The sequence below is a fragment of the Aphelocoma coerulescens genome, chromosome 2 (assembly GCF_041296385.1).
Source record: "Aphelocoma coerulescens isolate FSJ_1873_10779 chromosome 2, UR_Acoe_1.0, whole genome shotgun sequence".
Taxonomy (NCBI): Eukaryota; Metazoa; Chordata; class Aves; order Passeriformes; family Corvidae; genus Aphelocoma; species Aphelocoma coerulescens.
The window spans coordinates 164,863,524-164,882,827 of NC_091015.1; the positions used below are offsets into that span (position 1 = coordinate 164,863,524).

At 51.4% G+C, this 19,304-nt stretch overlaps 1 protein-coding gene across 2 annotated transcripts in view; it reads right to left on the minus strand.

Annotated features, from left to right (window-relative positions):
- The window catches only part of PTP4A3 (protein tyrosine phosphatase 4A3), a 43,077-nt gene extending 25,002 nt beyond the window's left edge, over positions 1-18,075 (minus strand). Inside the window, exon 1 of one of the 2 annotated variants that reach the window (XM_069005563.1) lies at positions 17,968-18,075. The gene's annotated coding sequence lies outside the window, so the exon portion shown is untranslated. Of the gene's footprint in view, positions 1-5,870; positions 6,009-17,967 lie in introns of those variants that run through there. The other variant, XM_069005564.1, reaches the window with a different exon arrangement.
- Between the last annotated feature and the right edge of the window lie 1,229 nt (positions 18,076-19,304).

The window sequence follows — 19,304 nt, forward strand, 5'->3', positions numbered from 1 at the left end:
TGTGCAGACACACTTTTTGACCTTGATCAAGTGAAATGCTCCTGGATTTGCTTCTTTGCTAGAAATTCAGAGGGATGTCAAGCAAGGATTTTGGTCCTGGGGCTGCCCGAGCAATCATCACTGATGCTGAGCACAGGCAGAGAGCACCACCTTGGACTTTTATTTTTATCTCCAAAGACACATTTGAGCTTTTCCAAACGGAGCTTTTCCTCTCCCTGCTACACCAGTACAAGAATTGGGAGCTGCCTTATTCCACTGAACCTGGCTGTATTTTTGGCCTGCAGAGTCAACAAGAGGAGCAGCCAGCTTTTTGGCTCCCTAGGAAACTCTGCAGTCCAAGAAAATCAGACGAAACATTTGAAGGCTCTCAAGCTTGTTCGTCAACAGTCTGATTTCTGAGGGACCTGACCCTGCATCCAGGCCGGCCGATGCTGCACCAACAGCAATATTTTTGGGTCCTGTGTGAAATACTCCTGCAATGGTCCTGCTGCCAAGTCTTGCAAAAGTTCCCAGGCTGAGGAGCTGGATGTGAGGAACATCCACTGCAGAGTTCATGTGAGTTGCTGAAACATCTCAGCTCACTGGGGAAGGGTCAGAAGTGGGGAAGGACGTGCATCATGTTGACTGCAGCTCAATAAAAGCAACAAAATACCTATGGGGACTGTCTGACATCTCACATGGACAGTCACAGGAGGGCTGAGGTTGGAAGGGACCACCTCCAACCTCCCCAATGGGTGAAGCATCACTATGGGCATCTCACCATTGATGCCTTGGCACCTTCATGGACATCCTACAGATCAGATGGTCACCACAGTCATGCATCAACACCATGCCTTGATTAATAGATGAGATTCCTGGTCCTGGCTACTTGAATTGTGCTCCTCTGAAGAAATTTAGCATCCAAAGCATGTGTGTAGTAGGGTTAAAGGATATAATTTCCTCCCTTTGCTCTGCCCAAGGTCACTGAAAGACATGGACTTGCATGGAGGGCATCCCAGCTCATTCCTGAGACACAGATCTCCCTTCCCAGATGCCCTCTCTCAGCTCCAAACAGCACCAAACTCTTTCACTGGGGTCTTTCAGAGACAGGAAAAGCACCCTCAACCCCAAACTGTGGCCATCACTCTGGATCTTCCAAGGAGGCTCATCCACAAAGCCCATCCGAGGCATGGTGCTGGGTCATGGCCCAGGATGAGGCATCTGGCCGAGCACACAAGGTGGAAAGTTCAAGTGGCTGCTGTTTATTTGGCTTTGCAGAGAGCAGTCGCCCAGGCTGAACGTGGGCCAAGCACCTTCCCATGGCAGGAAGCACTGCTGGAGTCTTTAAATAACCACCAGTGGTCAGGGCTTTGGTTTACAGCTTCACTGGATGGAAAACCATCCCTCACTCCGTGTTTGCTCCAGCCCTCTCCTGGGTGTAAATGTCAACAGTCGTCTCATCACCTCCCAGGTCTTCATGTCCATACCCACCAGCCCCATGTGGAAGCTTGACAGAAGCAGGAAAAGTTCTCCAAGCACAGGCATAAGAACACATGGGGGCTTCTCGTCCCTTGTGAAAGATGAATTTTATGTCCTACAGTCCAAGCTTCCCTTTGCTTTTGTGTAAATTGGTAGTTCCCTGGGGCTCTCCTCACTCTCCTCATCCTGCTTTAAGGATGGGGAGGGTGAGGAGAGCCCTATCCACACACATCTCCTCACACTCCAACACTGAACTGCACCACCATAAGTGCTCCTCACCTTCCTGCAGCTGGACTGGTGTGTTACCAGCTCATAGGATTAAAATCACAAATAAAGAAAAAAATCCTTCCTCCAAGGCAAGCAGAAAATGCCAAGATCCCTCCACAAAGGCTTTTCTCAAGTATTTCCCTGGGGTACTTGAAATCAGAAATCTTGCCAAGAACCTGGGTAGAATGGGTCACCCAGCAAATCCTGCTTTACTGAAGGAAAGTTCCCAAAAGCTGTTTCACTGGGAAGCCTGGCTACTTTGGGATTTTGGCTTGCCAAGACTCTGGGGAATATAAATGTCGTTTTTTTTTTACCTACAGCTGTCATTAACATATTAACCTAAAATGATGGCTGGTGAGAGGAAGCTCTGTAAATAAGCAAAATAGCATTTTACAGTTGGAAAACAAGACCTTGTCCTGACCTCCTCTCCTGGGCAGATTCACTGGCGCACAGCAAACCAGTATTTTATTTTAAACTGTGCTTGTAAAAAGTTAAAAAAAGCTGCTTCCTTGACACTTAAGTCAGGTAAGGACACAGCAGGCCAATCTGCCTTATAAATAAGCCTGCTCTTGTATACACATGTGTTTTAAAATAAGCTTATGAAATGTAAACACATGGCCTTTAACAAAAAATAATTCAGCCTCACTGAAACCATTTAAGTGGGACTGAGCCAGGCTTCAGAGATCTGCACAGGGCATGCTAACTTTGACCCAAAACCCCCTTAGAGACAGATAAAACATTCTCACAAACATGCAAAAAGGAGCAAAATTCAGTATTTTTCTCAAGGATCATCCCTACAGCTGCATTTCTGTCTTGGCTATAAGAAAAAGACATTGCAGGGAGGAAGAGTTTCTTCCAACCCATGTGAGCATGTTCCACACTGCCCACCTTCTTTGTACCACTGAGATGGGCAATTTTTCTATTTGTCCCTGGCCTGTATGCCCCAGGAGAGGAGCCAACCACCAAGGAAGCTGGGCTTTAAAAATAAAACACAGCCTTGGCTTCAGAGGGACAGGTGCAAGGGGAAAAACTATTTTTAACCCTCATTCTGCAAGAGGGGAATGCTGGGACCCCTCTGAGTGGTGCTTGTCTGAGTTTAGAAGATTTATATGGAGTCAATGGAGGCGTCTGACTGGTGGTTAATCCTGGTGCTGGGCACTGGGGCTGGGGAAGTGGACATCAAAGCATTCCTGCATCTGCTGGGGAAATGGGAGAGGCAGCAGACAGGGCTCTGCCTCCTCCCAGCGCGGCTGCTGGGGTGACAGGCGGCACAGACCTGGGCTTGGGGCTCTCCAGGACCCAGAAAGACTATCGGGGTGGCTGAGCAAACCCCCAAGGATGGATCTTCCCACTTGATTTGCTGGGTTTCCATCCTGCTGCAAACACAAAAATGAGGAGAGGTGCTCCAGCCCTCTGATCATTTTTGTGGCCTTCTCTGGACCTGCCCTAACAGGTCCACGTCTTTCTTGTACTGAGGACCCCAGACCTGGGCACAGTTCTCCAGGTGGGGTCTCATATGGGCAGATTCTATGATTCTATGCAGATGAGCTCCCAGAAAGCTCATGAGACCAGTGGCTGGTGCCCCTATGTCCATCCGTCCTGGGATCCCTGGCGGAAGCTTTTCCTACCACTGACAGAGGATGGTTCAAACCTCTCATGAGCTGGTTCAGCAGCAATCCAAGAGTTAGCATCTGGCCTGGAGATGAAGAGCACATTAAGGATTTAGCAGGACCTGACAGCTCATAAAGGGTGGCTAAGGTAACTTTGTCAAAGGCTGGCATTCAGGACTTCTCCATCCAAGGAGCCAAACAGCCTCAGGCAGGCTGTCTCGGGGGAGTTCTGGGTACACTGCATAAATCTCCAACCTTATTAAAGCTCCAAAGACCACAGAATCCAGCTCCTGACCTTCTCCAGAGCAGAAAACGAGAAAACGTTTCCTGTTATTTATAGCAGCTGGAGAGCCTGATGGGAAAACCCCACTTGTGAAACACGGGCTGCTTGCCATGGCTGCTCTCAGGGAACGGTCAAGCTGCTCCGAACTCCAGCCTGGATGGACCATTTCACCCCTGGGGCCACTTCAGCCTGGGCAAGACCATGTCCAGAGGCTGTGCAAGAGGAACAGGCAAATGGATCATGCTCCTGTTGGCTCTTCCAGGTCATGTTCACATGGCCCAACTTGAATTAGGCAAGGCTAAGCATCCCAGGAGAGGGAGCTTCTCCTGTGGGCTACAGGCAGCCCTTGAGGAGCACAGTTAACCTGTATAATGCTCCACCTGAATGTGGCCGACCTCACCTAGGAGGCAATTGTCAGCTTTATAGGGAAACTGAGGAAAGGGCATAGCCCCTTTGCCCACCTCCACTAGGTGCCATTCCCCTCCTCAAAGCATGGCAGGACAGGCACTGGCACGTTTATCTGCTGGATTTCCACCACTCTGGCACGCTTGGAAGGTGCCTTCTGGCACGTTCAGTCATGCAGGTGCAGGAAAGCTCGCAGCCCAAGGCGAGCTCTTCCTGCACCGGGACAGGCTTTGCTGCTGGGAGCCTCCCAGCACCGGCCCTGCTCGAGAGGAGCATTTGCTGTCACGCTGTCGAGGAGGATTCCCAAAGCTTCTGTCTTGGGCCTGTGCCAGCGTGAGTGTTCTGCTCGCTCCCAGGCCGAGGGAAGCAAGCTGTTCGTCACGCATGGCCGTGAGATGCTGTGAAGGAACTCACCAGCCACAACAGGAGCAGCCAGCTCTGGAGCTGCCACGACGGCGGCTGAAAGGCTGTGATGGCACCCAGGGACATGCACCGACCACTGCCCTGCCACAGCCAAAATAAGCCACCGAGCTGGGGGTAGGGTGACAGTGAATGTCATCAGTGTCAATGCAGCAGTGAACAGCTGCTGGGATTTAGGAGCACACTGGGAACAGCACAGGTCACACTCCGGAACTTCACCTTCATCATGAAGCTGCTGCTCCTGTCCAGGTAATGATGCCTTGTGTAGGATTCAGCTTGAGAGCAGAAACCTGAATTTAGGGAACCAGGAGTCTCATTACAGTCATCACAAGAATCACAGAATGGTTTGGGTTGGAAAGGAACTTTAAATGTTGTCTAGTCTGACAATGTTTAATCCTGCAATGAGCAGGGACACCTTCCAGTAGATCAAGAGACTGTTTCAGTCACCTGGTCCCAGGCTTCTTGACAGGCTCCTCCTGTCCTTCTCTGCTACAGCTCTGCTGTGGGTGAATCTGTGTGGCCCCATGGCCAGTGTGGGACACTGAGACCCTGACATATCTTATCCTCAACAACAAAACCCCAAACCAGAGCCATGGCCAAGGCCTAGGTGCATTTCCAAAGAGCCCAGATGGATCTTCTCCCAGGGAGATCTTGGCCCTCGCAATGGACAAGTTCCTTCTAAACATCCCCAGGCAGTTTGCCTGCAAGTCCAATTAATAACACTGTATTTTGTCAACAAAGTTGGGTCAGCGGCAATTCATAGACTTCATGCTGGTTAACCTTTTCCCACCAAACAAGCCCAGGGATATTTTGACTCCCTGCCCTTGAGAAGTTTATTTGTGTAGGATCCATCCACTTACCAGCTTCCGGCAATGAAAAGACACACAAGGAGCGTAGCTGCTTTCTAATAGTTGGGGAAAGACTTGATGGTTGTGGCCAGGGCTCCCCGGCACTGGCACTAGAAAAGCAAAGCACTTGCCAAAGCCACCCGAGAGAGTCCCAGAGGCTTGTAATTAGCCTGGGAGAGAAATGAGAGTGAGTGCAACAGCCCGACCATCGCCCCCAGATGCAACAAGATCTTCTGTGGAGAACCTGGAGGTGTTCTACCTGCTGGAGGCAAAATGCGTGGACTGGGAGTGTGGAATATTTAAAGAAGACTCAACAGAGAAGAAACATCAGAGAAAGCCATCCCTGCTTTCAGCCTTGTCCATGTGCCATCACCCAGGAGGAGATGACTCAACACCAAACCAGTTCAAGCTTCCCCAGTGCTGTTCACTGCCCAGGACCACATCTCATCATCTGATGCTCACAGCATCTTGAAGCAAAAGCAGATGAGTGGGATCAAGGAAAAGGGCTGCCTTAGCCTTGGCCTGGGGAGGATTTTTCACCTCTTAGAAGAAGAAGGACCAAGGAGAAAGATTTCTCACCTTCCTCCTGAGACATGTGGGATGCATCTCTCAGCCCAGGATCACAGGCTGCTGCAGCTCACAGGTTGTTTCAGCTCTAGGTAGCCTAGTGATTTGAAAGGATTGGCCAAAAGGGATTCAGCTTGAGACTCCCTCACTGCCTGGGCTCTCCTAGCAAATGATTAACAGATGCTGCACTGGCTGGCAAGCTCTTCACCCAGACAGAACAGCATCTGGCAGGCCCATTACTGCCTTGTGTGGTGGGTGTGCCCTGGAGATTTATGGCCCAGATATAAAGTGACTGAGATCTGTCCTGGGAGCACCGGGAAAAGCAGAATTTCTTCAGAAAAGAGCCTGCTTTATCACAATTTCAATTATTTGCACATGAAGGGGAGGCCACGAGGGCAAAGACACCCCAGGGTGATATGGGGAGGGGACACAGTACTGGCTTCAGTGGGTGCTGCTAGCTGGAGAGGGACGTCTGGTTCGGTGAAGGAATGGCTATCCCAGAAAGGAGCAGGGAAAGCTGTGCCTTTTAACAGCAGTTGGGATATCTTTTCCAGCACATTCCTCTCCCTCCAGTAACCTTATGGGAGCCTGGAAAGACAGGTTGTGAAATGCAGTTTCTCCCTGCTGGCAGGTCTGTGGGGATGCCAGGAGGTAGAGCAGCCTTGTGTGGAGGCAGGACCAGTGTCCATCATGCTGCAAACATGACACACCGATAATTAAACTGGGAGGCGAGGAGAAAGCCTTTCCAACCATATACCTCCTCCCTGGCCTGGCTTGTCCCTGCATCAGGATGGACTCAGAGTGTCTCAGACTGGGGCAAAGGATATGGGGCACGGTCATCATGATGCAATATTTACCTCTCGAGATCTGGGTGAGGTCATGCATTTGCATCACTTTTGACCATATCTGCTCAGGGACAGAGAGTTAAATCCTTCAGGTTTCAGAGTAAATCCCAGTTTGGACCAGTAACTGGGAGAAAAGCAGAGTGGGATGCACTGGCTCCTGCGTGGCCACCCCAGGGTCCTTGTGTGGTGCCTGAAGTTTCAGTCCATCCCATGGATGGGAAGGACATTGGGCTGTATCTGGCAGCAGTGTGAAAGGATACTGGTCACAGCCACGTGCTGAGCTGAGCCGTGCATGCTGTGGTGTGTCTGTGTGACGTGCCTTTACCCACCTCTGCTTTCAATTAAAGCCACTAGTGATTTTAGCAAGAGAAGACCGAATGACGTGGCAGGCTTGCTAACGTTGGCCAGATGTGCTGCAGGTGCCACGGTGGCTGCAAGTGTGCAGGTGGCTTTGCAGGGGGAAAGTAAGACAAAAAAAAAAAAAAAAAAAAGGAAAAAAAGGAGTTATGGGTCATTGCCATCAAACCAAGTCTTCCAGGCTCAGAAAAACTGAATGGAGCTGGTCCTGGATGCTTTGCGGTCTGGGCTTGGGTGAGGCCCCAGGGCTGTAATGGTTTTATTTAGGGCATGCAATAACCTTTGGCTCCTATTGTATTTGGGTTTGCCAGAAAGGCAGTTGGTCTGGCTGGATTAAAGCTGGCGGTAATTACATGCCAATGCCTCCTCTGTAGCAAGGAAGGGCAAAACCTAAAAAGAAAACCATGTGTTTTCCCCCTACTCGCCACTTCATGTGCGGACACCCCTTGCCCTCCCACGAGCAGAAACCCAGCTCATGCCCAGTGTTAATGCTTTGGAGAGTTATTGACAACGCGGTCCAAAAAGGAGGAGAGATGTGGGAATGATCCTGGTGTCAAAATGCATTTCGTTAGTAACCAGACTCATGCCCTGAAGGACACCCTCTGACTCGCCCAGCCACCAACCCAACCAGCAGCCTTCCAGCCTTCCCCGCCTTCCCCCAGTGAACGTGCCAAATACAAACCAGATGCTCCAAAACGCCTGCTTGAAGACATTCCCTTTCATCTGGTAATTGCTGCTTCCAAGGGAAAAGATCTTAAGTGGTCCTCAAACCCTCTTGAATGACCCAGACACCTATTTTTGTCCCTTTTGGGCTTCTGTGCATCTTTGGCTTCGGCATCTGAGCCACCCTGCTGCTCCTCATCCCCTCTTCCCAGCAGCTGATGGCCAGTCCCAGCCTCCTTGCCAGCGTTTGCACACTTAGGACTGGTTTATTGCCACCCACGTGTCATCAGCCATGTGCAATCCCACTGCATGGGGTGACACAATGCCACTGAGATGGGCACCACTGTTCCCCCAGCATCAGAGGGGCATGGTGCAGGAAAGTCAGGCTGGGGGTTCAAAAATGAGGTGCAGAAGGCAAAACTAAGATGGTATTTGCAGTAATGGCAGTAGTAACAGCTCCATGTAAAAATCCACACATCCCAAATTTGATCTACACAAGCCTAAACTTAAATGAGGTACATCTGCACCAAGGATTTTCTCTTGTCCTCTTCAGTCTCTGCATTTCTAGCTTTGACGAGTAAACAGCCAGTCCTCAAACCTCAGGCTCTTTTATTGCTTGTGGTTCCTTCCCCTTCGTTTCTAAGAAATTAGTAACAGGAGAAGGTTGTAAAACACACACTAGCCTCTCCTGTCTTTAAATACAGTGAGAAATCAAATAAATGGGGAGAGAGGAACAAGGAAGATCAACTGAAGCCAGAAAATGCCCAGCTGTACCCACTCTGAGTGCTGGAGGCTCTGGATGCTGATTTAGGCAGTGAGAAGACGTGATGCACAAAGCAAACCCAGCAATGAGTGCAGGATGCACTCCCGCACTGGAGCTGCAGCTGTGAAGGAGCCCACGGGATGCTCAGAAGAGTTTCAGGAGTGGAAGTTAATGCCCAATGTGATGTGCTAAACAACCATGGCCTGGAGGAGAGGAGCTGGGGGTCAAAAATCACTTGATGTGGAAAGATGCGATGGGGTCTGCTGGTTTCCTCCTGGTATCTGCTGCTGATGCTCAGTGCCCCATCAGCATCGCTCTCCCTGACAGTGGAGATGAGCATTAGTTGGAATTCTGTTACACCAGCTCAGCAGCTTCACTGGAAACCAGGAGATGAGAATAATCCTGCTAATAACCGCAGAGCCCAGCTCCTCCTTGATGATGCCAATTTACGCGTGGTTTAACGAGGGCACGGAATGATGGAAGGACACTGCAGGGGAATATAAAATCCTGCCTCCAATGGACACATGCTGGTGCAGCTTAGATTAGGCAGAATAAAAAAAGAAAAAAAGGTTCTTAACTAAAGGGAAACTTGGAGGAAATAAGGAGCTGGTGAGTGATGGCACCTGGAGCATCCTTTCCTCCATCAAAGGTACCAGCCAAGTTCTGCCTGCCAAGGAAAAGGCAGGGGTCTAAATCAGGATGGATAAGCCAGCATCTCAGCATCACCAGGAATAAGCACAGAGCTCCCAAAGAAAGCACATAAAAGGCATCAACATGCAAAGAAAACCCACAGCAAAGATGTGGCAGCAGAAAGTATGGGGAAAATGAGCTCCAAGGTGAGAAATTAGCATCCTGGGGGGAAAGCAAACACCTCACAGCTCTTCCCATACCATCCTGGATGGTCCAACACTTCCAAAAGCCGACCACTGGTAAGGAGCCACGTGTGTGTTTTGCACTGATGAACTTCCACATTGTAAATCCACTTCAGCCTTTGAGCAAAGTGCCTGGCACAGCTGTGCATGGGAAATGTCTGCTCCACAACACCAGGGCTGAGATTAGCATGAGATTAGCATGGCTGGGAACACGAGCCCTGGCACTACCAGAAAGGAGAGAGAAGGGTGCTACTGAAGGCTGCACCAGGAAAAAAACATGCTCATCTTCTGCCAAAATGGCTTTTGCATTGCAAAAGACAAGCGTGCTAAATGAAATTAGATAATGGTTTCAAATCAGAGAGCCTTTGTCAGTGGTGAGGATGGTTGGGGTTGTCCTTCTGCAGGCTGGGACCATACCCAGAGAGGATGTCGAGAGGCAGCATGGTGGATTTTCCTTTTCAATGGGTGAGCTGCAAATCAAGTCACTGGGGCTGTCTCCACTGCAGGAATGAGGAAGCCTAGATGCCCTTACACCCCCTCCAGCCATGTTTCACCAGGAGCTCTGGGGTCATTTAGGTTGGCAGACCTACAGCACTTGGTAGAGCCTGCCAGAGGATAAATACAGAGCAGGGAAAGGAGCCATCCAAGCTAAAAGCCAGTGCGGGTACAAGAAGAACAAGGCCAAATGGGTACGAGTCATCCACAAATAAATTTAAGCTGGAAACGAGAGCAGTTTGTATCCGTGCGAGCAGCAAGGCTCTAGCAACAGCTTTCCCAGAGGACTTGCCAGGGTCAAACAGCTCATTAGTTTTGAGAAGGAAGCTCAAAGGGGGGTTTGTGTCACGGCTGCTTGTAATGACGGGGAGGGGGGGGACCAGCCAAAAACTGGTGGTGGCCCTGGGGCTGCCTTCAGCAGGACATGGGTCTGCAGCCACAGCCCACATCTCACCTGTGCTGGTGGGATATGGCAGGATGCAAACACATCCACTTGCTCTCGGAGAGACAGGGAAGATGCACAGGGAGGAAAATAAAAACGCACAGCTCCATTTTTCCAGCTGACAGGAGCTTAAACACCGGCTGGGAATTGGGCTCAGGGCCCTGTGTGAAATTCAGCTTGGCTTGTCTTGAGACAGCGGCTCTACTCCCCGAGCACCCTATGAGCATTTCGGTAATAGCAGGGGGAATCAGACCTACTTGTCAAGCGTGTTGCTATTTGTGCAAACACTCTGTACCAGAGGGAAGCTTGAAGAACAAGTCCCCTTTTTATAGCGCGTTGGATGCTGGCAGCAAGCCTGCAAATTAGAAGGAATTCAGAGAGGAGCAACAACAACAACAACAACAACAAAAAAGCCTAAGGGGCTGGAGGGATTAGTTTGGGAGGGAAAAAAAAAAAAGGGAGCTAAGTGTGTGGTCCAGTGGATGCAACTTTGGGCTGGGACTGCACCCAGTGTTGTCCCATCCACAGCACAACTCCCTGTGCCACGTGCAGGTTTCCCTACCCATCTTTAAGAGGAAAGATGTGTTTTCTGCCATCTCAGGAGACAGCTCTGTCATGTCCACACAGAAAAAAAAAGATTTAAAAATTACATATATGATAGAAAGTTCAGTAAGAAGCTGCCAGAGTAAAGGTCAGCCCATGAACAAAATCAGTTTGAGCTGGGAGCAGCTTAGCCACGGCAATGAAGGGTGTGTGGGGAAGAACCACCTGCTGCAACGGTTTTTTTAGGGTGGTTTTAGCCCACATTGCTCAGTTCATCCCCAAACCCACTGAACTGTTCAGAGAGGTGCAATATCCCCAACTGGATGTAGTCTCGCTATCAGCATCCTTATTGTCTGGGGCACTGAAAGGGGTAAGGAGTGACCTGGATCATGGGTTTAACCACCAGCCTTCAGCCTGGCTGCATTTGCACTTGTGCCAGGGCCCTGGAGAGGGGACTTGGGCAAGAGCCCAGCACTGTCTCTGCAGGCAAAAGTTTGGCTGTCCCCAGCTCAGGGTACTCAGCCTCATGGGGACATTCCCGTGACCAAAAAGTTGCACCAGCCGGAATGCAGCAATGCATCACCCTGGGGAGCACCAGCACAGGGACATTCAGAGCCTTTCAGGGATGAGACCAACTTTGCTGTTTATTGACCAAACCTCCCCCTTTTAGTGCCTGTCACACAAGCATGGATGAAGCTGTAATTTGCCATGACGGGATGTAGGAGAGGAGGGGACACAGAGGCTGGGACAAGCCTTCCCTTAAATGCCCCTAACGCCACCTTAAAAAATAATGAACCGGGGGCAGTGGAGGTTACTGGTTTGGTATGAGAATTTTCATGAGCATGAGAAAAAGAAAGACCACATTGCTCCAAAGTTGTTTTTTTTTAAGCAAGCTTCACGGGCTCTGGGGGAGTAAAGTTTGCTGCAAAGTTTGTTTCCTGTTGTGCCCACGTTACCAAGCAGAGCTGGCCGTGGAATGTGCGGCGAGAGGCACCCGGCTGGGCTGCACCTCTGGGTAAGCATTGGTGGCCAGGTAGGACGGCACGGTGAGGGTCACTGAGCCTGGGCATTGCCTCCAGCCCAGGTCACTGCCCAGCCAGCCATCCTCCCAGTTTAACACAACTTTGCTTCCAGCAGTGCCCCATCTCCAACTGTTGTGTTGCACAAGCAGCTAATAAATAAACATCACACAGACAATAAAAAAGTGTTTCTTAGACGTTGGGATAATCAGAGCAATTGCCCTGGCGCCTTTCCTTGGCGTGCCAGGGTGCAGCGCGGTAGCCGGCAGCTCCCAAACCCTTCCCCGGAAAAGTTCAAACCCTCAAATACTTGGAATTGCTCTTTGAGGGAATTTATTTTAAAGCCGCTTTAACGGCAGCTGGGAATTACCAGGGAGGCACTTTGCTCTGCTATTTCCCAGCTGCTGACCCCGTTTGCATGAAGGGGGCCCCGGGCAGCTGCCCAGCTGGGACGCTTGGGGACACGTGCCGAGCCAGCACTGCCTGGAGTTGCACCCAAAACTCCCCTTGTCCCACCTCGCAGCAAAAGCACAGAGAAGGGCTGCTGTACATGGCAGGAGTGAGAAAAATTAACTCCCACATCCAGCAGTGAGGGCGTGAGCTGAGATGTGGTAGGGTTATTTTTTAAGACCCTGTTCCCATGAGGGCTGAAAATTGCACCCAACCATGTTGCTTCCTCCCCAGAGCAAAAGCACAACTGGGAAGCTGTGAGCCTCCCAAAAACCAACATCCCCACGTGCTGGTGGCACGTTGTTTTTTAAGGAGCATTTTGGTCTTTAAAAGAAGAGTTATTGAGCAAAACCAGTGACAGCAAGTCATCAGCTAAATGTCATCAGGACAGCGAGTGACAGGTCCTGATGGAAGGTTGGAAAATGCCACCACAGAGCTGTGGTTGTTTCTCCTGCAAGCCCTCCATGTCCCCATTTCCCTGAGAGGGTTATGGAGCCCTTCCCCCTCCACACCTACATAGGGACACCCTGGCCACCCCACCTGACTCAAGCCCTGGGGATGAGCTGGGAGACCTGGAATAGGTGCAGGTGGCTGGGATGGGTCTGGTGGCAGACAGAGGAGCTCCAAGCCCAAGAGTCGCCAAATGCGAACCCACCTGCAGCCACCAAGTCACCAAAGCGAAGGGGCCCCCAAAGCCACAGGTAAGGGCTGGCCTGATAGGCATCAGCCCCCTGCAGCACTCGTGGCTTTCTTCTCCCTGCTGTCATGCTTGAAAAACATTTGTGGAAAAACACTGCAGAATGAAGAGTGTTTGAGTGGCAAGTTGGAGAAGGAGCTGGGGGAAGAAAACAACTTGGCAAGGAAGGAGGAGCTGAAGGACACAAGTGTTCCCATTTTGGTTCAGAACTCCCTAGGGTGCTGCTCAGAGCATTTATTGACCAACTCGCCTGCTCTCAACGAGCTGGCCTCGCAAACTGTGGCAGGAGGGAGGCTTATTCCTGGTCAAGGCATGTACAACAGCAACACTTTCTTAACTCAATAATCAACCAGTGACACACAAAACACACAGTCAAAGACTTTCCTGGAGAGGGCTCAGGCTCTGCAGTTACTGCACCTGCAGTGTCACCACAAAAAGCCATCAGGTGCTCTCATTAAATGCTTCAGGGGTCCCCAAAAAAGAGGAAAAAAAGCCAAAGTCCAGCCAGGCAGACACAATTTGCTTAATAAAATCAAGGTGCACACTTGACTCCAGCAATGCAGCAGATAGAAAGGACTGAGTTGCCTCTCTCAGTATTAGAAGGAAAATAATTATTGTCACGATAAAAAAAATGAGATGCAGCTAGGTCAGGTTCATTAAGGGTGAAAGGCAGTGGTTTGACTCCAAACCCAGCTGTTCTCCCCAGCATTGATACGATCTTCCCAGCACAAGTCTGTGCGGGAACTCGTCATCCCCCCTGCTCCTTGCAACACGATAACACAGCACATCGCCCCCAGCTCCCAAGTTAAACATCTTATTAACTGCAGTGACGTAAAAGAGGAAATCTCCGAGAACTATCGCAGAGATGAGAGGGAACACATTTACCATCAATAGGCGATGATACTGCTGCAGAGAGATCTGCACGTAAAGCAGAACCCAGCCCCTCCTTTCCCTCCCTCTTCTAATCACTCCATGTCATGGGAAACCAAACCTGACATCCAAACAGCCCCGATACGAGACACTTGCTGTAAAAATATTTTTAAGATTGAAAAACAACAAAAAAACTTGCCTTCCAGGAAACCATTTGGATACAAACCCTGTGCAGCTGCAGCCACCCTCGGTGTCCATACTCATCCCTTCTGCTTCAGCTTGGAAATAAGGCAGGGTGGGGAAGGGGAAAGGAAATAAAAAAAAAAAAACGGGGTGGGGGGAAAAGAAGTTATATTGCAGCTGATGAGCTGTGAGAGGCTGTTGGCAAAGTGGTCCAGCAATCATCTGAAATTCAGACGGTCACGTGTGGGCTCTGTCTGCAGCTCCCGCGCAGCCCAGGCTCAGCACTTCGCCCAAGTGCACACGCAGCAATTCCCCGCGCAGAGCTCTCCCGCCCCACTCCCACACACTTCCCAGCCCGTGCCCCATCCCAACCATACCCAGCAGGTTTTGGTGAGGCAAGGTGACCCAGCTGCTCTGGCTACAAAGGTGGATTTTTGCCATGCGAGTGCAGGGCACGCTGAAAAGCATCACTAAGCTGCAAAACCACCCTCCCCTGGAGCTTCTCCACCTAAATCCCAGCCCTGCAGGCAGCGCTGTCTTCTCCATCAGGATGTGCCAGCGGCCATCACCCCACTGCATCATCTGGGGCTGGTGGGGGGTCCCACTGGCCTGGAGGAATGCCCAGAATATGCTGTACCCAATCCCGAGGCCAGCCTGTCCCTGGGCAACCCTGGGCATGTCCAAGAACAGCCCCTGAGCTCCCTGGGCTGATGTGATTGCATCAGAGAGCAGTGGGTGAGCCCAGACACCTCGGGGGTGAGGTGGCAGCCAGCTTCTTTCTTTCTTTCTTTCTTTCTTTCCTTTTTTTTCCCTTTAATTTTCATTTGGGACATTGCTTTGTGTCCAAGGGATGCCTCAGGCTCCATCCTGCACTGCCCCACAGTGCAGCAGCTCCTGGGAACTCACCAGGACCAAGCAATCACCCTCTGCAAAAGGCCATGATGTGGCTGCAGAGACCCAGCCCCACCATCCCATCCCCAAAAATCTTCAGGGCAACTAAACCGAATTTTTTTCTCTGCTTGCACCCATTCTTCATATATATTAGCAAGAGGAATTAGGAGACTGAATGTTCCACATCGCCTCAGCTTCACCACCCGGCTGGAGATGCATCGCATGGCACTGAAGTCAGGCAGATACAGTGGGACTAAAAAAAGAGCATGGTTGCTTTTTTTTTCTTTTAAAGCCGGATTGCCTTTCACGGTGACTATATTTATAGGTAGAGCTGTTGAAATTTTAAGGGCTCCTCGCCACAGGAATCCGGTCGTGTCTCGTGTTCGCAAAGTGGCGTAACTTGGCAAAAATGAACATTTAATAGGCCAATGGGTGCTACTTCCCTTACTTAATTTTGGGTTAAATCAGAAGGGAAAAGGACAAGATGTAAAATTAGCCACACACGCTGCTGCCATGTGCCACAGTCTGTATTTTCCAGATTAGGAGCGTAATGAACACGGGACTTCACACCCGCCCTAGACCGGCACTTTCCTTTTCTGTCGATGACCAAAAAAAATCCAGCTTTCGCGGGTGTTTATTTTTGCTTTCGGTTTGGCTATCCATGGCACACACAAAGCCTCCTCTGCACTTAATTTTATGGTTGAAAAACCCCATCAGGGTTCAGCTGCAGAGCGGTAGAACTTGCTCTCCCCGTCCAAAGCTGCCCGGGAACACCACCCGCCAACACGCTGCAGCACACGATGCCCAGAAACCATGCGGTCTCAGCCCAAAAGTTGGCAGTTTTCTTACACAACAGCATGCTACGCTGCTAAACCCCTTTTTTATTTTAATTTACGCTATAAAAGCATGTTACACCCTGTCTAAAGACGCTACCACCCCGCTGAGCATGTCTGGATGCTAAACTTTGATTCCCTATGACAACGTGTGTCTATTTAAGACAAAACCCAAACCATAATTAAAGTTATTGATAGGAGACGATGTTTACTGTTTGCTGTTTTAACATCAAGTGCTGATGGATTTCAAGCCACTGATTTCCATGACTTGCAGGGGATGATGGAGCTGGAAACATGCCTAAATCTTGGGGTTTTTGATGTTTCTCTGGGCACTTCTGCTGTCAAATCAAAGAAATGAACTTAACAGGCCAATCCCAGTGGATGCTTCTCATCCAGGATCGCCTTGACTGGAAGCCGACGAGTGATTTTTGAGCTATCAAGGCACATATGAAAATAAAATAGTTGTAACAAAAGCTTTTTGCTTCTGCAAGCAGCCCTCTCTCTAGGCAGAGCCAACAGGGCGATGGCTCATGGCAGACACTGACACAAGTTAACCAAAGTTAATGTTTTAATATTCTCAAGAGGAAGAAATTTCAGGTTGGAGCACTTACCAAAGGTTAAAAGTCTCTTCACTTGCCCAGCTGTCAAATTTGGTGGCATCTGACATTCCCAAAAAGTGGCTGTGTCAGAGACTGTGCTACATCAGCCCCTGCCAGCCAGCACCTGTTAAGTCCCTGCATGTATAGGTCCACAAACCCACAGCTTTAAATCCACCTGCAGCATTTTCAACATACACTAGCTATTAGCAACGATGTGATAAAAAAATCAGTGATCATTATAACAGTGGAATTTAAATCCAGCTCACAACCTGGTACGGAGATTCATGACATTTCGTATACGGAAAAGCCACCAGCCCCATTTATCCACATTATGCTTTTTCCACTGCTGCCAATAAACACACCACTTCATTAAGGCTCAGTTTTCTTGCTGATCCTCCTTTGGCCATAAGGATGCACATAAACCCAACCCAGCAGCCCCAGACACTCGGTTGCCCCGTTTACGTTTCAGCTCCTTCAAGCAGAAAGATGAAGCTGTAACCAAATGAACTGGAGAAACTGGCAGCAGCACAAACTTGACAGATTCCAGCTAATTGCTTGGATTAGTAATTCCAGTTGCATGCAACAATCCACCATACCTACAGCAGAGAAAGGCATGGCATGGGGTGTCCTCCTGCTCTGTGACCTGCCTGCCCAGGGAATGGGAACTACTGGCATTCCCAAGCCCCCACGCCATGGCCAGGCCAGGAAAGGCTTGTTAGGCTAACGAGACGTGCTCAAATACAGAATCACTGAATCATTCGGGTTGGAAAAGACCTCCAAGATCACAAAGTGCAACCATCAGTGCACCACCACCACCATGTTCACCACTAAACCATGTCACCAAGTGCCATATCCACACGTTTTCTGAACGCTTTCAGGGACGGTGATTCCACCACCTCCCTGGGCAGCCTATTCCAAACACGACCTAGGAGCGGCCATCCCTGCCGCAGCTACCGATGCAGGGCAGCCCGATTCGTTTGACGCCGTTTCCTCACGAAGAGGGAAACATCCATGGGGATGGCGAGACCGGACAGCCTGGAACACGGCGCTTCCCCCCTTGGGCCCCTTGTGACACCGATCGCTGCGTCCGGCCCCGGACGGGGGTGGAGAGGCCCCGCAGAGCCCTGACAGTGCCCACGCTGCATCCCACCCACGGAGCGCGGCGGGATGGGGTCTGCCGGGATGCTCCGCGTCCGCACCATGGTGTGGGGGACTGCGGCATCGCGCGTGGGCTCCCAGCGGGGCTGTGGCGGGGAGGAAGCAGCGTGCGTGAACCCCTCGCAACGGGGCTGCAGCTCCCCTCCCTTAATTCTGGGTTCAATCTGACGGTGCTGTAGCCCCGCTGGGGGCTGGGGGGGGGCACGCACGCTGGTGCCCCCCCCCCCCCCAACCCCAGGATGGCTGCAGCGGAGCCATCACCCCACTCCGGGGGGACATCGCACCGCGCAGCCTCCTCCGCATGCCGCGGTAGCCCCGCAGCCGGCGGCGCACGGACCCCTCCCGCCCGCATTGTTGCGCGGGCGGACACACGTGCAGCCGCCGCCGCCGCTTCCCCTTACCCGCCCGCCTCCGCGCCCGCGCACTAACCTGCCCGCCGGCTCCGCTCGGCTCCTCTGGGCTGCGCTCGCCCCGCGCCCGGCTCCGCTCGCCGCCCGCCCGGCCCCGCTCGCCGCCCCCCGCCCGCACATGCAGCCGCCGCCGCCGCCCCGAGCGCGCCCGCGCACCCGGCCCCGCCCCCGCGCGCGCCGCCGCCGCGTCACGTGGCGCCAGCAGGAGCCAATGGGAAGGGCGCAATCGGCGGGGGGCGGGGTCTCGGGGCTGTGTGGGCGGGGCCGGCCAAGGGGCGGGACCCGGAGCGAGTGGGCGGGGCCAAGGGGGTAAGGGAAGTGTGAGGGTCGGGGGGAAAAGGAAAAAGATAAAGAAATGGAGCAAGAAGGGGTGGAGCACATCTGCTGTGGAGACAGGTTGGGAGACCTGGGGTTGTTCAGCCTGCAGAAGAGAAATCTCCGCAGAGAACTTAGAGCCCCTTCCTTAAAGGGTCCTTAGACGCTGCTTAAAGGGTCTCCAAGAGAGCTGGAGGGGGATTTTGGACAAAGGGCTGGAGTGACAGGGGAAGGGGTAATGGCTTCAAACTGTAGAGGGCAGGTTTAGATGGGATATTAGGAAAAATCTCTTCCCTGTGAGGGTGGTGAGGCACTGGCACAGGTTGCCCAGAGAAGCTGTGGTTGCTCCATCCCTGGGAAGTGTCCAAGGCCAGGTTGGATGGGGCTGGAGCATCCTGGGATAGTGGAAGGTGTCCCACATGGCAGGGGGCTGAAACTGGATGACCTTTAAGGTCGCTTCCAACCCAAAATATTCTGTGATTCTATCATTCTTAGAAAAAGGAAATTAAGATGATGAGGAGGAAGAGGAGGAGCAAGAAGAGGAGGAAGAAAGAAAATGGTGATGACAAGGACAAAGAGGAGGAGGAAGAGAAGAAATAAGGAAGAGGAGGAAGAAGAAGAGGAGGAAGAAAAAAGATAAAGATGACAAAGGTGAAGAGGAAGAGGAGAAAGAAGAGGAAGAAGGAAGAGGGAGAAAGAAGAAGAAGGGGAAGAAGAAGGAGAAAACAAAGATGACAAAGAGGAAGCTGAGGAAGACAAAGAGGAGCCTGGGGGCAGAGTCAAGGGAAGACAGCACAGGCTTGGGCTCAGTGCAGCAGTGTCTCCTGTCCTCTGGGGGGGAGATGCCCGTGGTCCCCTGACAGTCAGGCTGGATGAAGGAAGGAGGCTGCCCATTCCTGAGGCTATACAGGATATATTTAACATCTGCCATTAGTGGTTCTGGGTACGCGTGAGGCACGGGGTCACCCAGTGTGTTGCGGACTCAAGCTGGCACAATTCAGGAGCTGCTGTCACTTCATAGCCAAGGGCCTCGCCTCAGGT